This window comes from Ranitomeya imitator, chromosome 2 (assembly GCF_032444005.1).
Source record: "Ranitomeya imitator isolate aRanImi1 chromosome 2, aRanImi1.pri, whole genome shotgun sequence".
In the NCBI taxonomy this organism is placed as follows: domain Eukaryota; kingdom Metazoa; phylum Chordata; class Amphibia; order Anura; family Dendrobatidae; genus Ranitomeya; species Ranitomeya imitator.
In genome coordinates, this window is record NC_091283.1 from 671,389,810 (window position 1) to 671,409,710 (window position 19,901).

Genomic DNA, 19,901 nt, shown 5'->3' on the forward strand with positions numbered 1-19,901 from the left:
TTACCACACACAATCCCGCCCCCACCACATTACCACACACAATCCGCACCGCATCACCACACACAATCCCGCCCCCCACCACATCACCACACAATCCCGCCCGCCCACCACATCACCACACAGAATCCCGCCCCTACCCCATTACCACACATAATACTGCCCCCCCACCCTATTACCACACATAATCCCGCCCCCACCCCATTACCACACATAATTCCGCCCCCACCACATCACCACACATAATCCCGCCTCCCCACCACACTTGCTAATCCCGCCCCCTGCACAGTAGCTCCACCCCCACCACATCACCACACATAATCCCACCCCCCACCCAATTACCACACACAATACCGCCCCCACCACATTACCACACACAATCCCGCCCCCCCTCACATTACCACACACAATCCCGCCCCCCACATTACCACACATAATCCCGCCCCCACCCCATTTCCACACATAATCCCGCCCCCACCACACTCGCTAATCCCGCCCCCTGCACAGTAGCTCCGCCGCACCACATCACCACACATAATCCCGCCCCTCACCCCATTACCACACACAATCCCATCCCACCACATTACCACAGACAATCCCTCCCCCACCACATTACCACACATAATCCCACCCCCCACCACATCACCACACATAATCCTGCCCCCTCCATACTCGCTAATCCCACCCCCTGAACAGTAGCTCCTCCTCCACCACACATAATCCCACCCCCCACCTCATCACCACACACAATCCCACCCCCACCACATTACCACACACAATCCCGCACCCCCACCACATCACCACACATAATCCCGCCCCCCACCCCATTAGCACGCATAATCCCACCCGCCACCCCATTACCACAGATAAACCCGCCCCACCACATCACCACACATAATCCCGCCCCCCATAACACTTGCTAATCCCCCCTGCACAGTAGCTCCGCCCACCACCACACATAATTCCGCCCCCACCCCATTACCACACACAATCCCGCCCACAGCACATTACCACACACAATTCCGTGCCCCACCACATTACCACACACAATCCATACCACATCACCACACACAATCCTGCCCCATCACCACACATAATCCTGCCTGCCCACCACATCACCACACATAATCCAGCCCCCCACCACATCACCACACATAATCCTGCCCCCCATCACATTACCACACATAATCCCGCCCCCCACCACATTACCACACATAATCCCGCCCCCCACCACATTGCCACAGATAATCCCGCCCCCCACCACATCACCACGCATAATCCCACCCCCCCACATCACCACACATAATCCCGCTCCCCACCACATCACCACACATAATCCCGCCCCCCACCACATCACGACACATAATCCTGCCCCCCACCACATTACCACACATAATCCCGCCCCCCACCACATTTCCACACATAATCCCGTCCCCCCACATTACTACACGAGGCTCCGTCCCCCCACATTACCACACGAGGCTCCGTCCCCACACATTACCACACAAGGCTGCGTTCCCCCACATTACCACATGAGGCTCCGTCCCCACACATTACCACATGAGGCTCCGCCCCCACACATTACCACACGAGGCTCCACCCCCACACATTACCACACGAGGCTCCGCCCCCACATATTACCACATAAAGCTCCGCCCCCACACATTACCACATGAGGCTCCGCCCCCACACATTACCACACGCAGCACTTCCTTTCTATGTAATTGAACCACTTCAGCCAAGGTAAACGTACATTTAATTGCATAATCACCAGCAGCATTAATTAGATAGCAATGAGCGTGCCGAGTGTTAGCTGGCTGTAAACAGCTAGTTTTATATATATATCATAGGTTGTGAAGTTGCATACAGATAAACGGCGAGAAAGTGAAACTACATAAAAGCACACATAATGATAGTAATTCTCAGTGACATGGAGTACATTTTAGGCTATTTCACACTAGCGTCGGTACAGGGCCGTCGCCATGCGTCGGCCCGACGTACCGAGGCAAACTGTGGAAAAAATGAACAATGGGGGCAGCAGATGCAGTTTTACAATGCATCCGCTGCCCCACCTTAGTCCAGGGAGGAAGGGGCGGAGTTCCAGCCGCACATGCGCGATCGGAAATGGTGGACACGACGCACAAAAAAAGTTACCAAAAAAAGATACATGCAACTTTTTTTGTGCCGACGGTCCGCCAAAACACGACGCATCCGTCGCACGATGGCTGCGACGTGTGGCCATACGTCGCAATGCGTCGGCTAATGCAAGTCTATGGAAAAAAACGCATCCTGCGGGCAACTTTGCAGGATGCGTTTTTCTCCCAAATGGCACATTGCGACGTACGTCACACAACGCTGGTGTGAAAGTAGCCTCAGCTATTAAGGAAACCACAACCAACACGTGATTGACAAGCTTCATCAGGGGGTGTTTGGAGAATGTATCATACAAACTATATAAATGACTAGGCTCCAATCATGGCATATATCACAAATGTGTGAGTCATTATGAGGTAACTAGATGGTGGCCCGATTCTAACGCATTGGGTATTCTAGAATATGCATGTCCACGTAGTATATTGCCCAGCCACGTAGTATATTGCCCAGCCACGTAGTATATTGCCCAGCCACGTAGTATATTGCACAGCCACATAGTATATTGCCCAGCCACGTAGTATATTGCCCAGTTACGTAGTATATTGCCCAGCCACGTAGTATATTGCCCAGTCACGTAGTATATTTCGCAGCCACGTAGTATATTACCCAGCCACGTAGAATATTGCCCAGTGACGTAGTATATTGCCCAGTGACGTAGTATATTGCCCAGACACATAGTATATTGCCCAGTGACGTAGTATATTGCCCAGTGACGTAGTATATTGCCCAGCCACGTAGTATATTGCCCAGCCACGTAGTATATTGCCCAGTCACGTAGTATATTGCCCAGCCACGTAGTATATTGCCCAGCCACGTAATATATTGCCCAGCCACGTAGTATATTGCCCAGATACATAGTATATTGCCCAGTGACGTAATATATTGCCAAGCCACGTAGTATATTGCCCAGCCATGTAGTATATTGGCCAGTGACGTAGTATATTGTGCAGCCACGTAGTATATTGGCCAGTTACGTAGTATATTGCCCAGTTACGTAGTATATTGCCCAGTTACGTAGTATATTACCTAGTGACGTAGTATATTGCGCAGCCACGTAGTATATTGGCCAGTTACATAGTATATTGCCCAGTCACGTAGTATATTGCGCAGCCACGAAGTATATTGCCCAGTCACGTAGTATATTGCCCAGTTACGTAGTATTTTGCCCAGTGACATAGTATATCGCACAGCAACGTAGTATACAGCACAGAGCCACGTAGTATATTGGCCAGTAACGTAGTATATTGCCCAGTGACGTAGTATATTGCCGAGTGACGTAGTATACAACACAGAGCCACGTAGTATATTGCACAGCGAAGTAGTATACAGCACAGAGCCACGTAGTATATTGGCCAGTCACGTAGTATATTGCCCAGCTACGTAGTATATTGCCCAGCCAGGTTTGTCACAGGTGAAAAAATAAAAAAATAAACATATGCTCACCTTTCTGAAGGCCCATTGTAGTCCATGGCAGCTTCCGATCCCAGCGTTGGTATGGGCGCAGGGCCTGTGATGACGTCACATGACCGTGACGTCATGGCAGGTCCTTCTGCCATACCATCTTTGCCACCGGAAAGTGCAGCGGAAGATGGCAGCCGGCGGGAGCGGCTCAGCGGACTACAGAGGGTGAGTATAGCAGGTTTATTTTTTTAAAATTATTTTTAACATTACATTTTTTACTATTGATGACGCATAGGCAGCGTCAATAGTAAAAAGTTGGGGACACACAGGGTTAATAGCGGCGGTAACGGAGTGCGTTACCCGCGGCATAACACGGTCCGTTACCGCTGGCATTAACCCTGTGTTAGCGGTGACCGGAGGGGACTATGCGGGCGACAGGCACTGACTGCGGGGAGTAAGGAGCGGCCATTTTCTTCCGGACTGTGCCCGCCATGACAGGCAGCTGGCGAGACCAATCAGCGAATGAATAACCGTGACAGAAGGACAGACAGACGGAAGTGACCCTTAGACAATCTAATATATAATTGCCTAGAATACTACTTCCTGCAATTTGTGCCAACTTCCGTGGCTTTGTCCGGAGCTAATGTCCGGAGCTAATGTCCGGAGCTAATGTCCGGAGATAAGTGATGTCAACAGTGTCCAGAGTCTGATTGGTTGCCGCCTGCTGCGAGAGACCAATCAGAAACGTGCCGTACTGTGACACACTCCGCCCGCCATTTTGGTGTGATTTTTGAATTTTTACCTCACAGCAAGTTTCTACTGCGTGGAGGCGGGCCCAGTGACGTTGCTCTTCAAGCTCCTGCCGAATTTCAAGTATATATGGATTCTAGACTTAGTTATATATAAGACTAGATGGCAGCCCGATTCTAAAGAATCGGGAGTCTAGAATCCATATATACTTTATTTATTCAAATGTAAGAATAATACAATTAATAAATAATACTAAGAAAGAACAAAAATAATAGGCAGTATATGGAGAAAATACCAAACAAAAGTTCAAAATTGGTGTGAAAATGTCACTGAACCACTTCACAACTAAATATATATAGTTTTGGTAAATGGTATTATCATTTTTTTGACGAAATTCGGCAGGAGCTTGAAGAGCAACGTCACTGGGCCCGCCTCCACGCAGTAGAAACTTGCTGTGAGGTAAAAATTCAAAAATCACACCAAAATGGTGGGCGGAGTGTGTCACAGTACGGCACGTTTCTGATTGGTCGCTCGCAGCAGGTGGCAACCAATCAGACACTGGACACTGTTGACGTCACTTATCTCCGGACATTAGCTCCGGACATTAGCTCCGGACATTAGCTCCGGACATTATCTCCGCACATTAGCTCCGGACATTAGCTCCGGACATTAGCTCCGGACAAAGCCACGGAAGTTGGCACAAATTGCAGGAAGTAGTATTCTAGGCAATTAATCTCCGGACATTAGCTCCGGACATTAGCTCCGGACATTAGCTCCGGACAAAGCCACGGAAGTTGGCACAAATTGCAGGAAGTAGTATTCTAGGCAATTATATATTAGATAGACTCACTTTGCATACTGAAGGACAGGAAATCCAATGCTCATGCAACATCTTCTATGTCTGGGTCACGAACAGGGCACATCCAGGTGCCGGTCAGGTAATTAGTAATGTGGCAGGGTGAGGCACAAGAAGCAATCCTGGGGTTGGACAGACTCCATGATCACTGCATTATGCATGATCACTGCATCAGGTGACTTGCATAATTATCTTGTGACCAGAAGTGGTCACATGAATGGTAAACCAGGAGACCAGAGAAGAAAGTAAACATCTGTGCAAGGTCTGGTTAATAGCATATTCCTATTGAGCGCTCTATCCCAAAAGAAAGGGGGCAGGGCGATCAGCAAAGGAAAACATCATTAAAGAAATATGTTACAGTTAGGCATCATGCTATTTATCAGATAATAGTGTAAGGCAATGAAGGATTATGTTCCCTTTCTGCTTTTCCTCCTTAACAGGTCTCGATACTGTTTGTTCTATGATGATGTATATATGTTATTAAATTATGGTACTGCTACATGGGTACATGCACTACCGCCTATTTATCATGGTACTGCTACACTAATATGTGTATTACCATTCCCTGTAAAATGTATATATATTCTGATATGTTCTTTTACACTGTAGTGTATTATGTTTGTACCCATGATAGGGACGTGTAGTGTTCATGTTTGGCCACTAGGTAGGGCCATAATATTATACAGAGCTCTCACCTAGTGCCTAGGACAGTAAATAGTTAACTATAGGGGGCTACTGTTTGGTAAGCTAGGAACTTTTCCTTTAGAGAGTCAGAGGGCTAGTGATGCCAGAACCATCCACATGGGCTATAGGCCCAGGACGAGACAGCAGTCACGCAACGTAAAGAGAAGAGTAAGTCAGCCATCCCCAGCTACTGTGCGGAAAATCAGTGGGTTAGAACAGTTGAAGACTCAGAATGTGGCAGCTCATGGTCTGGGCAGAAACCCTTAGAACCGTGGCGAAGCGGTTAAGGGTCCCCATGGAAGCAGTGAGTGCAAACAGTAAAGACGTGGTACAAAGACAGAAGGCAGAACAGAAGGGCAGTACTCTCTTTCAGTGGCATTATACGCTGGTGATTAATGATCTTGTGTCTGGGGTGAAACAGACCGAGGGAAACATTCCCATAGTTAGAGCTGCATAGAGAAAATGCTGAGGGACCGTCAGGGATGGTCTGACCCGGGCCCGCACTTTGTGACAACGAAAGAAGTGCAGGGAAAGAAAAGAAATGTTATTTTGTGAAACCCATTGTCAAGAATGTGAAGTCTTTGGATGTGTTGTGTAACGGAATCAGTAAAGATGTTATTGTTGAAGTTTACTTAGACTATGTCTGAGTTTCTCCTGACTTATCTCGAGAGGATGTCCCAAAAAAGGAAAGGGAGCCTGAGGGTATGCTGATGAATGGAGAATGTATTTCTGTGAGGAGAGGCCAGGGCACTGATGTTCCAGAGTGCTTGACCATGACTACACCCCTGGCCCAGGATCCTACACTTGGCATAGTGTGGCAGGATGCAGCTACCACGCAATGCGGAGAACCCGTGAAGAAAGAAGTGAATGATGTGTTGAAAGTAGCAAGTGATGCCAATGTGATTAAGACTGCAAAACAGAGAAGCAGTGATGTTCTGCAAGTGGCAGACAATGTAGTCATGACTGAAACTTTGAATCCAGGAGGACCGGATGCCCTGGAAATGACAAGTAACTTGAATGTAACTGCTGTGATTAGAAAAAGCAGTGATGAAGATTTTGAGGATGTGTTTGAAAGGCTTGAAGTGACTAAAAAACTGGACTTGACTTGTACTATCAAACAGACTGACCATGTGGATGTGACCAAGATGGCGGCCATAAAGATGATGGAGAATGGTGCCAAAGAGGAAGACACCAACTTGGACTTTCATGGGCATTTCTGTTGTGAATTCTGCTCTTGGGCTCCCTCCAGTGGTTATGAGTGGTAGTGCTGCTGTCTGTGGATCGCAGCATCTATCAGGTGTGTTCACTTTTGCAATTTAAACTCAGCTATTTAGTCCTGCTTGATCCTTTAGTCAGTGCCAGTTGTCCATTGTTTTTGGAGGATTCACATCCCTTTCTGGTCTCTCCTGTTTGCTGTGCTTTTCTTCAAAGATAAGTCCTGGCTTTGTTTCTGCTGTCCACATGCTGTGGGCCTTATTGTTCTGTGCATTTTCATGTATTATCTTGTCCAGCTTGTCTGTGAAAGGATTTTTTGCAGCCAAGCGGTATCTCTGGAGATGCAGATATACCCTCCATGTCTTTAGTCAGATCTGGAGTTTTGTATTTTCTGTGGTGGATATTTTCTAGTGTTTTAATACTGAACGCATAGTTCTCTGTACTATACTTTCTATTTAGCTAGTATGGCCTCCTCTGCTAAATTCTGATTTCAGTCTGCGTATGTCATTTCCCTCTCCTCTCACAGTCAATATTTGTGGGGGGCTGTCTTTCCTTTGGGGATTTTCTCTGAGGCAAGATAGTTTTCCGTTTCTATCTTTAGGGGTATTTAGTCCTTAGGCTGTGTCGAGGTGTCTAGGGAGCGTTAGGTACATCCCACGGCTACATCTAGTTGTGTTGTTGAGTTCAGGGTCTGCGTTCAGTACAGGTACCACCTTCTCCAGAGTACGTCTCATGCTGCTCCTAGGCCACCAGATCATAACACATTTCAGTACAGTATTGGCACCAAAGTTCATCTGTCAATACCCTCTGGTCAACCCCTGGTGGGTGCCAATGAAGAAAAGAAAGCCTTGCCCTCCCCTACAGAATTCAAGTAAATGGATGGAGTTGTCAAAGACATTCCCACCTGGAAATGGGTGGGGCCTAGGAAGAAAACCTGGGTGCAGCTGTGAGGCGTCATCATGTAATCTTGGACCAGCAGCGATGGAGCACTCCTGCACCCATAGCTGACAAGGCATAGGCCGCCTAGAGTGGAGTTAGCGACAGGAAGATACCAGAATTCAACCAGGCAGACCATGGGAAGAAGTTGCGGAGGACTCTACTTACCCACTCTTGGAGTTGTCTCAGGCGCAGAGTCGGTGGCTGGCGGAGCCATCCTCATCCCAGAGGCCGGGACACCTTATTGAGCCAGCGTCGTGACTTCAGAGGGAGGAATCCGGTCATCCAGAACCCTGGTTGGTGACTCAGTGGGGATTGGAACTGGTGTCTACCCTGGAGAAACCATGGTCGGAGACTGAGAACAGACCGGGTCTTTATCTACTGGCTGACTACGCAGGCACACCCGCAGAAGGATCCAGTGGTCCCGGGACGGGTGCGGTCAACAGTCCAGCTCCTGAGTGGGTGATTGCTTCTCAGTCCCTGACCCAGGAGGGATGGTCTCACCCACGGGCCCCTGTTGCAGAGGCAGAAGTCCGACTGCATGTTCCTGAAGGGAGATCGGCACCACCTCCCGGTTTCCGCAGAGGCCCAACCCATCTCCACTACCTCTGTGCCCCCGGGTGCCTCCCATTTCCATTCACCAGTGGAGGGCCCCTTTCCATCTCCAAGGCACGCCACCTGGGTGAAAGATGTCATTAAACGAAAGAAGCATCAGGAAAAGGAGGTGTGGGCCAAGATGAGTCAACCCGGAGTGGCCACCCTGGCCTGCCGATTTACTCGTGGCCTGTTGGTGTATACTGACATAGAACAGGGGAACGGCTTCATTCAGGAAGAAGGGACTGATGCCAAGATATACGTGAATGCCGCATCAGTTAAGTTTGGCAAACCGTTACAGGAGGGAGACCTGGTGTCATTCTTTAAGGAGGACTGTCCTCGAGGGTATTACGCAGTGTCGGTCACCCTCTGCACTGAGGACAACCTGGAACTTTTTGTGAGCCTAGAGCAGGCGTCGGTAGCACCTGCTACTCGGGCTACCACCCTTCCGTGGCAGACCACGACTACTGCGACTGCAGAGTTGTCCTGAGCCCGAAATCAGGCACGGGATTCAGCAACAAATGCAATGGTCCGAGATATGCGCCATTAATTCAGTGAAATTTGGCTGCTAAAAAAAAATGTTGTGCCTGTTGCACCTCTGACTTAAAGTGAGCAGAACTGTTCCATGTTCCTGCAGCCAAAGAAGCCTTGAATCACCCCAAGAGGTGGGTGTAATGAGGCCGGACGGCCTGAAGCAAACTGTTTTTTTTCTTTATTCTTTTTGTTGCACCTGTTGTGCCCCTTCTCCTGGAAAAAGCAGGAACTTGAAAAAGACTTTAAATTGTGTTGGTCCTATGTTTTGTGGACCGTGCTCTCCTTAAAGGAAGGGGGAGCTCTACTCATCGTGCTTCCTTTAAAGGAAGGGGAAGCTATACATTCTGATATGTTCTTGTACACTTGTCAAACCAAACTCCCCATATATAAATTATAAGGGGAAAAGAGGCTTACGCAAAATTAACAAGTATCATAAAAATATATTTTTAATGAAAAATAAATTAAAAAACAATAATATTCAACAGGAAATCCTCTTCATAAAAACAATAGCTGGGAACAACATACAAGTAGGAAAATGAATGAATACATATAATATAGCATAACGGTAACAATATACCAAATATACTTACGCCCCCAATTTGATGAAGCCAGTCAGGCGAAACGGTACTGTCGGGGTCGCTGTGGAACACTTCTTGTTAGGAATCTACATCCATGTAAATATCACTGTTTTGCAATAGCTTTAGACACGGCTCACTTTTATAGCATGGTGCACTTTATTCTAGCCCATTATGTTAGTGGGAGGTGATTAGTATGTGTGTTCATAGCCCTCATTGTGATCATAAGAACTGATTTTCCATGGTAAATTTCGTTCATTGAATATACCACATAGGTTATTTTCAGTAGGGTCTATAGAATATTATTGCATTATTTGGTATATTCTTACCGTTATGCTATATTATATGTATTCATTATATTGAGATTTTCCTACTTGTATGTTGTTCCCAGTTATTATTTTTATGAAGAGGATTTCCTGTTGAATATTATTGTTTTTTAATTTATTTTTCATTAAAAATATATTGTTATGATACTTGTTAATTTTGCGTAAGCCACTTTTTCCCTTATAATTTATATATGGGGAGTTTGGTTTGACATGATTATTTTGAGGTATGCACAACACTGTCTGTGGACATATGATAAAACTAATGTTCTTGTACACTGTAATGTATTATGTTTGTACCCATGATAGGGAAGTGTAGTGTTCATGTTTGGCCACTAGATGGGGGGCATTATATTATACAGTAAATAGTTAACTATAGGGGGGCTGCTGTTTGATAAGCTAGGAACTTTTCCTTTAGAGAATCAGAGGGCTGTGGATGCCTGAACCTGAACCGTCCACATGGGCTATAGGCCCAGGACGAGACCGTAGTCATGCAACTTAAAAAGAAGAGTACCACAGCCATCCCAAGCTACTGTGCGAACAATCAGTGGGTTAGAACAGTTGAAGACTCAGAATGTGGCAACTCATGGTCTGGGCAAAAACCCTTAGAACCGTTGCGAAGTGGTTAAGGGACCCCATGGAAGCAGTGAGTGCAAACAGTAAAGACGTGGTACAAAAACAAAAGGCAGAACAGAAGGGCAGTACTCTCTTTAAGTGGCATTATACGCTGGTGATTAATGATCTCGTGTCTGGTGTGAAACAGACCGAGGGAAACATTCCCATAGCAGAGCTGCATAGAGAAAATGCTGAGGGACCGTCAGGGATGGTCCGACCGGCGCCCGTGCTTTGTGACCACGAGAGAAGTGCAGGGAAAAAAAGAAATGTTATTTTGTGAAACCCATTGTCAGGTAATTGGATGTGCTGTGTAACAGAATGAGTAAAGATGGTATTGTTGAAGTTTACTTAGACTATGTCTCAGTTTCTCCTGACTCATCTGGAGAGGATCTCCCATAAAAGGAAAGGGAGCCTGAAGGAGCTGGACCTGAAGGTGCAGTTATGCTGATGCATGGAGAATGTATTTCTGTGAGAAGAGGCCAGGGCACTGATGTTTCAGAGAGTTTGGTCATGACTACACCCCTGGCCCAGTATCCTACAATTGTACTCGGCCCAATGTTATTATATGGGCAGTGTAGGTCAGCGATTCAGCAGCCGAAAACAATAATCTATTTATATAGCGCCATCAAATTCCCTATCTTTGGAATGTGGGAGGAAACTGGAGTACATGCAGGAAACCCACACAAACACAGGGAGAACATACAAACTCCTTGCAGATATTGCCCTTGGTGGGATTTGAACCTATGACTCCAGCGCTGCAAGGCTGCAGTGGTAACCACTGAGTCACCGTGCTTTCCCAATCTCAGCATGCTGTGATTGACAGCGAGACTTGGCTCACTCGCACCCACATAAGTCTATGGGTGGGTGAGAGACATCACACTGCACTCGAATGTCATCCCAGAACAGTCCGATATACTCCGAGACAAGCCATGGAGGAGATGGAGAAATTACTTTCTCCATTTTCTCCACACCTGTGCTGTAATACTTTCATGAGAGAGGATCGGAGAACAAAGCACTGACATTCAGGTCACGCTCGCAGCAAAGCTGGAGCTGAGTATCATTATCAAATCGCATCCGATGCTATATGCCAGTGTGACTCCAGCCTTAAAGAGATGACAAAAAAACAAAATATAAATGTGAAATTGAGTAATACAACAAAATCAGAATAAATATGTGCAATGATGTGTGCAAAAAGACAGTAAAAATAAACTGAAGAAAAAAGAGGATATATAAAGAGAATATATATGTGTGATTAATGAAAAAACAACCATACAGGACGTGGTTAGCAACGTAATTCTACTAAGGGCTCTGTCCCAAAAGTAAATGGGCAGGACGGTCATCAATGGAGAATGTCATTAAAGAGAAACAGTATGTCACAGATGGCAGAAACCAGTTTATAAATGGAAGATAAATGAAAAAAATACACTGAGTATCACTGGTATGTGCAGATATGGGACAAAAGAAGCTACAATATTGAAAGTATACAGTGGGTGGACAATTTAGTCCACATCTGTAAATTTGCTTTCTTCCATTGCTATGTCCTGTTTCTTTTCTTGTTATTGTATTGTTTACCTCTGTTTTTTGTTTGAATTTTATAACAATAAAAGGCTAGAATGAGAAAAAAGAAATGAGAAAAAAACACACGATACATATAAAGTAACCTGACTGGGAGCATGTTATAATGACAACTACATGGTTACCCCAACAGAAACATTTTTTAATAATAGGTCATTAATCCATTGGGAGTTACTTCTTGTGATATTTAGAGTTGAGCGACTTTTACTTTTTTAGGATCGAGTTGGGTTTCGCGAAACCCGACTTTGTCAAAAGTCGGGTCGGGTGAAATCGGCCGATTATTTCGAAAAGTCGGTGGAGGACCGAAACACGAAACCCAATGCAAGTCAATGGGGAATCAAAGTCGGCAGTGAGTGGAAGACAGGAAAACACCCATTTTAATGCCAAAAACATCAACTCTTATTTCTTAAGCTTGTCAATCTTAATTTACTTTATAATAATAGTTAGGCATTGAAAACAGGGGGTCATTTGGCTAACGTTGTGGGGGGGGGAGGGTAGGGCTAACTCAAGATTTCCGTGGGCCCAGGAAACCCGGAATACATCACGGCTGTGGAGCAGGGAGAGGTAAGTATTTCAACTTTGTAAGTGCTGTGATCCTGAGCAAGCAGGGGAGACCCACTAGTTGGCACTGGCACAGGGCCCCTCATAGTACGGCGGTGTGTTTGACGTTGGGTGGCGCCAACAAGTATGCCCCCCCCACCTGATGAAGGAACCTGCACTTTCATCTGCACCTTCCCCTTTGTCCCCGTGTGAGGTGGTATAGTATGCGGGAAGGGGAACCTGACTTTCAGCAGGGTCAGATTCTGGATGTGTAGAGTGTAAGGGGAATGTAGTGGTCTGGGTCAATTTACCAGCAGACTCATCTAGCAGTGGCTGGGAAATGGGCAGGATGAGGAGGAAACACAGATATAAGCTCAAAATAAAAAAGGCTAAAAGCAGTTCAAAATTGGTAACAGGACTAAACAGGCGGCATTGCTTTGTTCTGAGGAGGACAATTGTAATGAGTGGCGCAGATACAGGCAGTAGGCCCAAAATAAAAAAGTAGGCTAAATGCAGTTCAAAGTTGGTAACAGGACTAAACAGGCAGCATAGCTTTGTTCTGTGGAGGACAATTGTAATGAGTGGCGCAGACACAGGTAGTAGGCCCAAAATACAATAGTAGGCTAAATGTAGTTCAAAATTGGTAACAGGACTAAACAGGCGGCATAGCTTTGTTCTGTGGAGGACAATTGTAATGAGTGGCGCAGACACAGGTAGTAGGCCCAAAATACAAAAGTAAGCTAAATTCAGTTCAAAATTGGTAACAGGACTAAACAGGCGGCATAGCTTTGTTAAGTGGAGGACAATTGTAATGAGTGGCGCAGACACAGGTAGTAGGCCCAAAATACAAAAGTAGGCTAAATTCAGTTCAAAATTGGTAACAGGACTAAACAGGCAGCATAGCTTTGTTAAGTGGAGGACAATTGCAATGAGTGGCGCAGACACAGGTAGTAGGCCCAAAATAGAAAAGTAGGCTAAATGCAGTTCAAAATTGGTACCAGGACTAAACAAGCGGCATAGCTTTGTTAAGTGGAGGACAATTGTATTAAGTGGCGCAGTATTAGGTAGTAGGCCCAAAATAAAAAAGTAGGCTAAATGCAGTTCAAAATTGGTAACAGGACTAAACAGGTGGCATAGCTTTGCTAAGTGGAGGACAATTGTAAAGAGTGGCGCAGACACAGGTAGCAGGCCCAAAATAAAAAAGTAGGCTAAATGCAGTTCAAAATTGGTAACAGAACTAAACAGGCGGCATAGCTTTGTTCTGTGGAGGACAATTTTAATGAGTGGCACAGACACAGCTAGTAGGCCCAAAACAAAAAAGAAGGCTAAATGCAGTTGAAAATTGGTAACAGGACTAAACAGGCGGCATAGCTTTGTTAAGTGGAGGACAATACTAATGAGTAGCGCAGACACAGGTAGTAGGCCCAAAATAAAAAAGTAGGCTAAATTCAGTTCAAAATTGGTAACAGGGCTAAACAGGCGGCATAGCTAGGTACTGGGGTGGGCTCCTCTGCTGAGTAGCAGACAGTGGTAGTAGGTGCAAAGTATTAACTGGTCAAAATGGAGGCCAGGGCCCCTGTATATTTTTACTATCATGTATCATTTAAAAAAATTTGTATTGGCAGTGCCATTGAAGGATTTAACAGCACAGACTACACAGTGGCGGAGCAGGCAGAGGTAAGTATTGCAAGTTATAGAGCACTGTTCGAGCTGGGGGGGAACACTCTCTCGTGGGCGGAGGTACTGGCACATGGCCCCTCATATTACGACGGTGTGTCTGACGTTGGTTGTGCACCACCACCGTCAGAGACACTTCTGTTGTGGATTCTGTTTTTGGGCTCCCTCTGGTGGTTACAGATGGTACTGGGTGACTTGTGTTCTCTGCCGTCTCTGGTGTCCACCTGTTCTATCAGGATATGGGAGTTTCCTATTTAACCTGGCTTTCTTGTCATTTCCTCGCCGGCGATCAATGTAATCAGTGTGTCTTGTTACCTCTGCTTTCCGCTTCAGTAATCTTCAGGACAAGCTAAGTTTTTGATTTTCCTGTTCCACGTTTTGCTTTATTTTTGTTTTAGTCAAGCTTGCAGTTATGTGATTCCTTGTTGCTGGTTGCTCTAGTGGGCTGATATTACTCCTCATGTTCCATGAGTTGGCACATGAGTTCAGGTAATTTCAGGATGGTTTTTTGTAGGGTTTTTCGCTGACCGCGCAGTTCACTTTTGTATCCTCTGCTATCTAGTTTTAGCGGGCCTCATTTTGCTGAATCTGTTTTCATTACTACGTATGTGCTTTCCTCTCATTTCACCGTCATTACATGTGGGGGGCTGCTATTTCTGTGGGGTGTTTCTCTGGAGGCAAGAGAGGTCTTTGTTTCTTCTAATAGGGGAAGCTAGTCCTTCGGCTGGCGCGAGATGTCTAGAATCATCGTAGGCACGTTCCCCGGCTACTGCTAGTGTTGTGAATTAGGTTCAGGATCGCGGTCCGCTCAGTTTCCATCACCCTAGAGCTTGTTCTGTTTTTTGTGTGCTTGTCCTTTTGTGATCCCCTGCCATTGGGATCATGACACACTTCATTGCACTATGAGGGACCCTGTGTCAGTGCCGTCGCCCAAGAGTGGGCGCACCCACCTGTCCAGGCAAACGGCACTCGCACGGGTGCTTGCGCCAGGTGGTGACCACGGCCCTGTGGGGGGAGTCAGCCCATTTAGGGAGATATAAAAATGGCCTATGGTTGACATTCAGCAGCTGCAAATGGCGGAATTGGAGAAGTCAGTAAGAGGAGGCCAAAAGCAAGACATTTTTCAGGCAAGCTATATGTCAGCAGGAGAAGATGGGGCAAAATAATTTGAAATCCATGATTGGTTCATTTTAATGAAGGTTAGATCATCAACATTCTGGGTAGCCAGACGTGTCCTTTTTTCGATCAGTATTGAACCAGCAGCACTGAAGACTCTTTCTGATAGCACACTTGAAGCAGGGCAAGCGAGTTCCTGTAATGCATATTCTGCCAATTCAGGCCAGGTGTCTATTTTAGATGCCCAGTAATCAAAGGGGAATGACCTGTGAGGGAGAACATCGATATGGGAGGAAAAGTAGTTCGTAACCATACTGGACAAATGCTGTCTCCTGTCACTTTGAATCGATGCAGCACTCGCTGTCGTGTCAGCGGTCATTGCGAAATCACTCCACAACCTGGTCATAAAACCCCTCTGTCCAACGCCACTTCGGATTTGTGCACCTCTAACACCTCTGCCATGTTGCCCACTACGGCTCGTGTGAGAACCATCACCGCCGCTGTGTGCTGGGAATGCCTGAACCAAAAGCCTGCTGCTATTCATTCTCCTGTGAACCATGTCATTGGACTTTGGATTTTATCCTCAATAAATTTTGATATTTTTGGAGGCTGGATTTCTTTTCCTGTTTGCCATACTCAGCCATGTGGGCCAATGTTCCAGTTGTCAATTCACTGCTTGTGCTGGGTTGAGGAGCACTTTCTTGCAAATCAACATCACTTGTGTCCCGCAAAAACCTTGTACCTGACCTTGCAATGCCACCAGTTTCTATTGCCCTCTGAGAAGCATCCTCCTCCCATAAATATTCATCCCCATCATCCTCCTCCTCCTCCTCTTCATCCGCCACCTCGTCCAGGAGAGTTCTCTGAGCAGACAATGGCTGACTGTCATCGAGGCTTTTCTCCTCCTTTGCTGCAGACGCCAGCTCATAATGTCTGTCAAAACTTTGCATCAGCAGACGCATTAGTGGGACGCTCACGCTTATGATGGCATCGTCTGCACTTACCAGCTGTGTGCATTCCTCAAACCACTGAAGGACTTGACAGAGGTCTTGGAGCTTCGACCACCGCACACCAGACAACTCCATGTCTGCCAGTGTATGTGTATCCTCCCACAAATTAATCACAGCACGCCTCTGTTCGCACAGCCTCTGAACCATGTGCAGTGTGGAGTTCCATCTTGTTGCAACGTCGATTATTAGGCGGTGTTGGGGAAGATTCCGCGATCGCTGATGGTTCAGCATATGGCTGGAGAGTACGGGCGACCGGCGGATGTGCAAGCAAATTCTTCGCACCTTCAGGAGCAGGGCTGGTAACTCCGGATAATTTTTGAGGAAGCACTGGTTCAAGGTGTGAGCCAGGCAAGGTATGTGTTTACATTCTGAAAGGGCTATGGCAGCCATAAAATTCCTTCTGTTATCACAGAGTACCTTGCCTGCCTCAATATGTACACTTCCCAGCCATGACTGAGTTTGTTGCTGCAAGTACTCGGCCAGTACTTCCGCGGTGTGTCTGTTGTCACCAAAACACTTCATTTCTAACACAGCCTGCTGACACTTACCACTAGCTGTTCGATAATGGGACACCTCGTGTACAACACTGGCAGCTGCGGATGAAGTGGTCGTGCGACTGCGCTCTGTGGATGAGCTTTTGCTTCTGGAGGAGGAAGAGGAGGAGGAGGGGTGGCAAACGCCTACAGCCAACTGTTTCCTAGATCGTGGGCTAGGCAGAACTGTCCCACTAAGGCTGTCCCCTATGGACCCTGCATCCACCGCATTAACCCAGTGTGCCGTGATGGACAAGTAACGTCCCTGGCCATGCCTACTGGTCCATGCATCTGTTGTGAGGTGCACCTTTCTACTGAATGATTGCCTCAGTGCATGGACAATGCGGTCTTTGACAGGCTGGTGGAGGGCTTGGATGGCTTTTCTCGCAAAGAAGTTTTGACTGGGTAGGTCATAGCATTGGTATTGCGTAGGCCATCAGGACTTTGAAAGCTTCACTTTCAACCAACCGGTAGGGCATCATCTCTAATGAGATTAGTCTAGCAATGTGGGCGTTCAAACCCTGTGTACACGGATGAGAGGATGAGTACTTTCTTTTCCTAACGAGAGTCTCTTGTAGGGTGAGCTGGACTGGAGAGGTCCATATGGTGGAACTAGCGGTGGTGGTGAATATGGCGGATTGAGAGAGGGTTGGTGATGGTATTCCCGCTGAAGGCCTACATACAGTGTTTCCTACCAATAACCTTGTGATTCCCTGACTGCTTTGGCCTTGCGATGATACCTCCACATTTGCTGCTGGTGGTGTCCTAACCAGTGGGCTTCCATTGAGGGAAGCAATGTAGCGTTGCTGACTACCTTCATTCTGAGCAGGCGCACCAACGGTACGGGACGTTTGGTAGTTACTCCAGGCTTGTAAGTGCATGCTGGTTAAATGTCTAAGCATGCACGTTGTATTTAAATTTTGAAGATTCTTCCCTCTGCTAAAGGTCTTTGAGCATTTCTTGCAGATAACTTTGCACTGATCATTCGGATCTTGGTTAAAAAATTGCCACACTGCACTCTTCCTACTATGGAATACCTTTTCAGGCATTGCACGCTGTGCTACTTTCACCGGATGGCCACGCTGTCCTAAAACTGTTTTTGTTTTTGACAAATGTTTTTGGCCTGATACGGGCCTGCCAGATGACAGCTATTGCGATATAGATGGCTGCTGCGGATCATCCTCCTCCGCTTCTGAGCTACTGGCAGCGGCACCCTCTTCCCCCAATGGCTGCCAATCTGGGTCAACAACTGGGTCATCTGTCACCTCCTCTTCAATGTCATTTGCACCTTCCTCTGTGTCACCGTGTAAGGTGCTATAGCGTTCGGGACGGGGTACCATAGTCTCATCAGGGTCAGATTCTGGCTCAGTACACTGCAAGGGCAATATAGTGACCTGAGTCAATGGAACAGCATTATAATCTAGCTGTGGCTGTGCATCGGTGCAGTCCATGTCCGATTCATCTTGCACTGGGCAGTTAATTTCCCGTTCTAACCCAGGCACGGTATTTGTAAAGAGCTCCGTGGAGTAACCTGTAGTGTCACCTGATGTATCCTTCACTTTTGGTTTGGGTGAAGGACACAAGGAAACATCTTGTTCCTCTCCAGGAGCATCCACTGACGACTCGCTGCTTTTATATTTGGAACTTTCTGAAGAGGAGGCGAAAGAGCTAGAGGCTGAGTCAGCAAGGAAAGCCAAATCTTTTTCCTGCTGCTTCGGCTTTAAAAGCCGTTTTCCTACTCCCAGATAAGGAAGCCTTCGAGGCCTTGTGTAGCCAGACGATGACGCTGGCTCGACACCTCCAGCCTTAGGTGCTATTGTGCTTTTGCCACTAACACCATATGCACCACCACCACCATCAGTACCAGCTCGCAACCACCGCCCATGGCCTCTTCCACCTGACTTCCTCATTTTTTGGAAAATCTAACCAAAATAACAACCGTTATATGGTACTGTAAAACAAGGTAGAAGATGTATATAAACTTGTTGAGAATTTGAATCTCCCTTTTTTGGGGGTGACAACCACAACTTAGGCCCAGTGTATATAACAACGCAATTTAAGTGGCAGAAAGTGGCTGGCTGATATACGACACACTAACAGGACAGAAGTATATCCACTTTGTGAAAATTTGAATCTCCCCTCTTTTTTGGGAGAGTGAACCACAACTTAGGCCCAGTGTATATAACAACGCAATCTAAGTGGCAGAAAGTGGCTGGCTGATATACGACAAACTAACAGGACAGAAGTATATCCACTTTGTGAGAATTTGAATCTCACTTTTTTATGGGAGAGACTAAAACAAACCTCAGGCCCTATGCATAAAACAACACAATGTAAGTGGCAGAAAGTGGCTGGCTGATATACCACAAACTAACAGGACTGAAATATATCCACTTTGTGATCATTTGAATCTCACTTTTTTGGGGGGGAAACTAAACCAAACCTCAGGCCCTGTCCATAAAACAACACAATGTAAGTGGCAGAAAGTGGCTGGATGATATATTTAAAAATTAAAAGGACTGTAGTACAATTTCAATCTCCTTACAATGATCTCAGGACAAGTATGGCAGCAATAAAAAGAACTGCTGCACACAAAAGTGTGGACAAATAAACAAGATATTTGTGTAGAATGGACCAACAGGATTTTTGCTTTTAAAAAAGCAGTTGGTTTGCACAGCGGCGTGCGAACAGCAATGCAGCTATCAGGGAGCCTTATAAGGCAGCCTAATAAGCTACAGAGCTGATGCACAAAAATATAGCCTCCACTGTCCCTACAAACAAATGGTGGTGTTGGACAGTGGAAATCGCTACAGCAC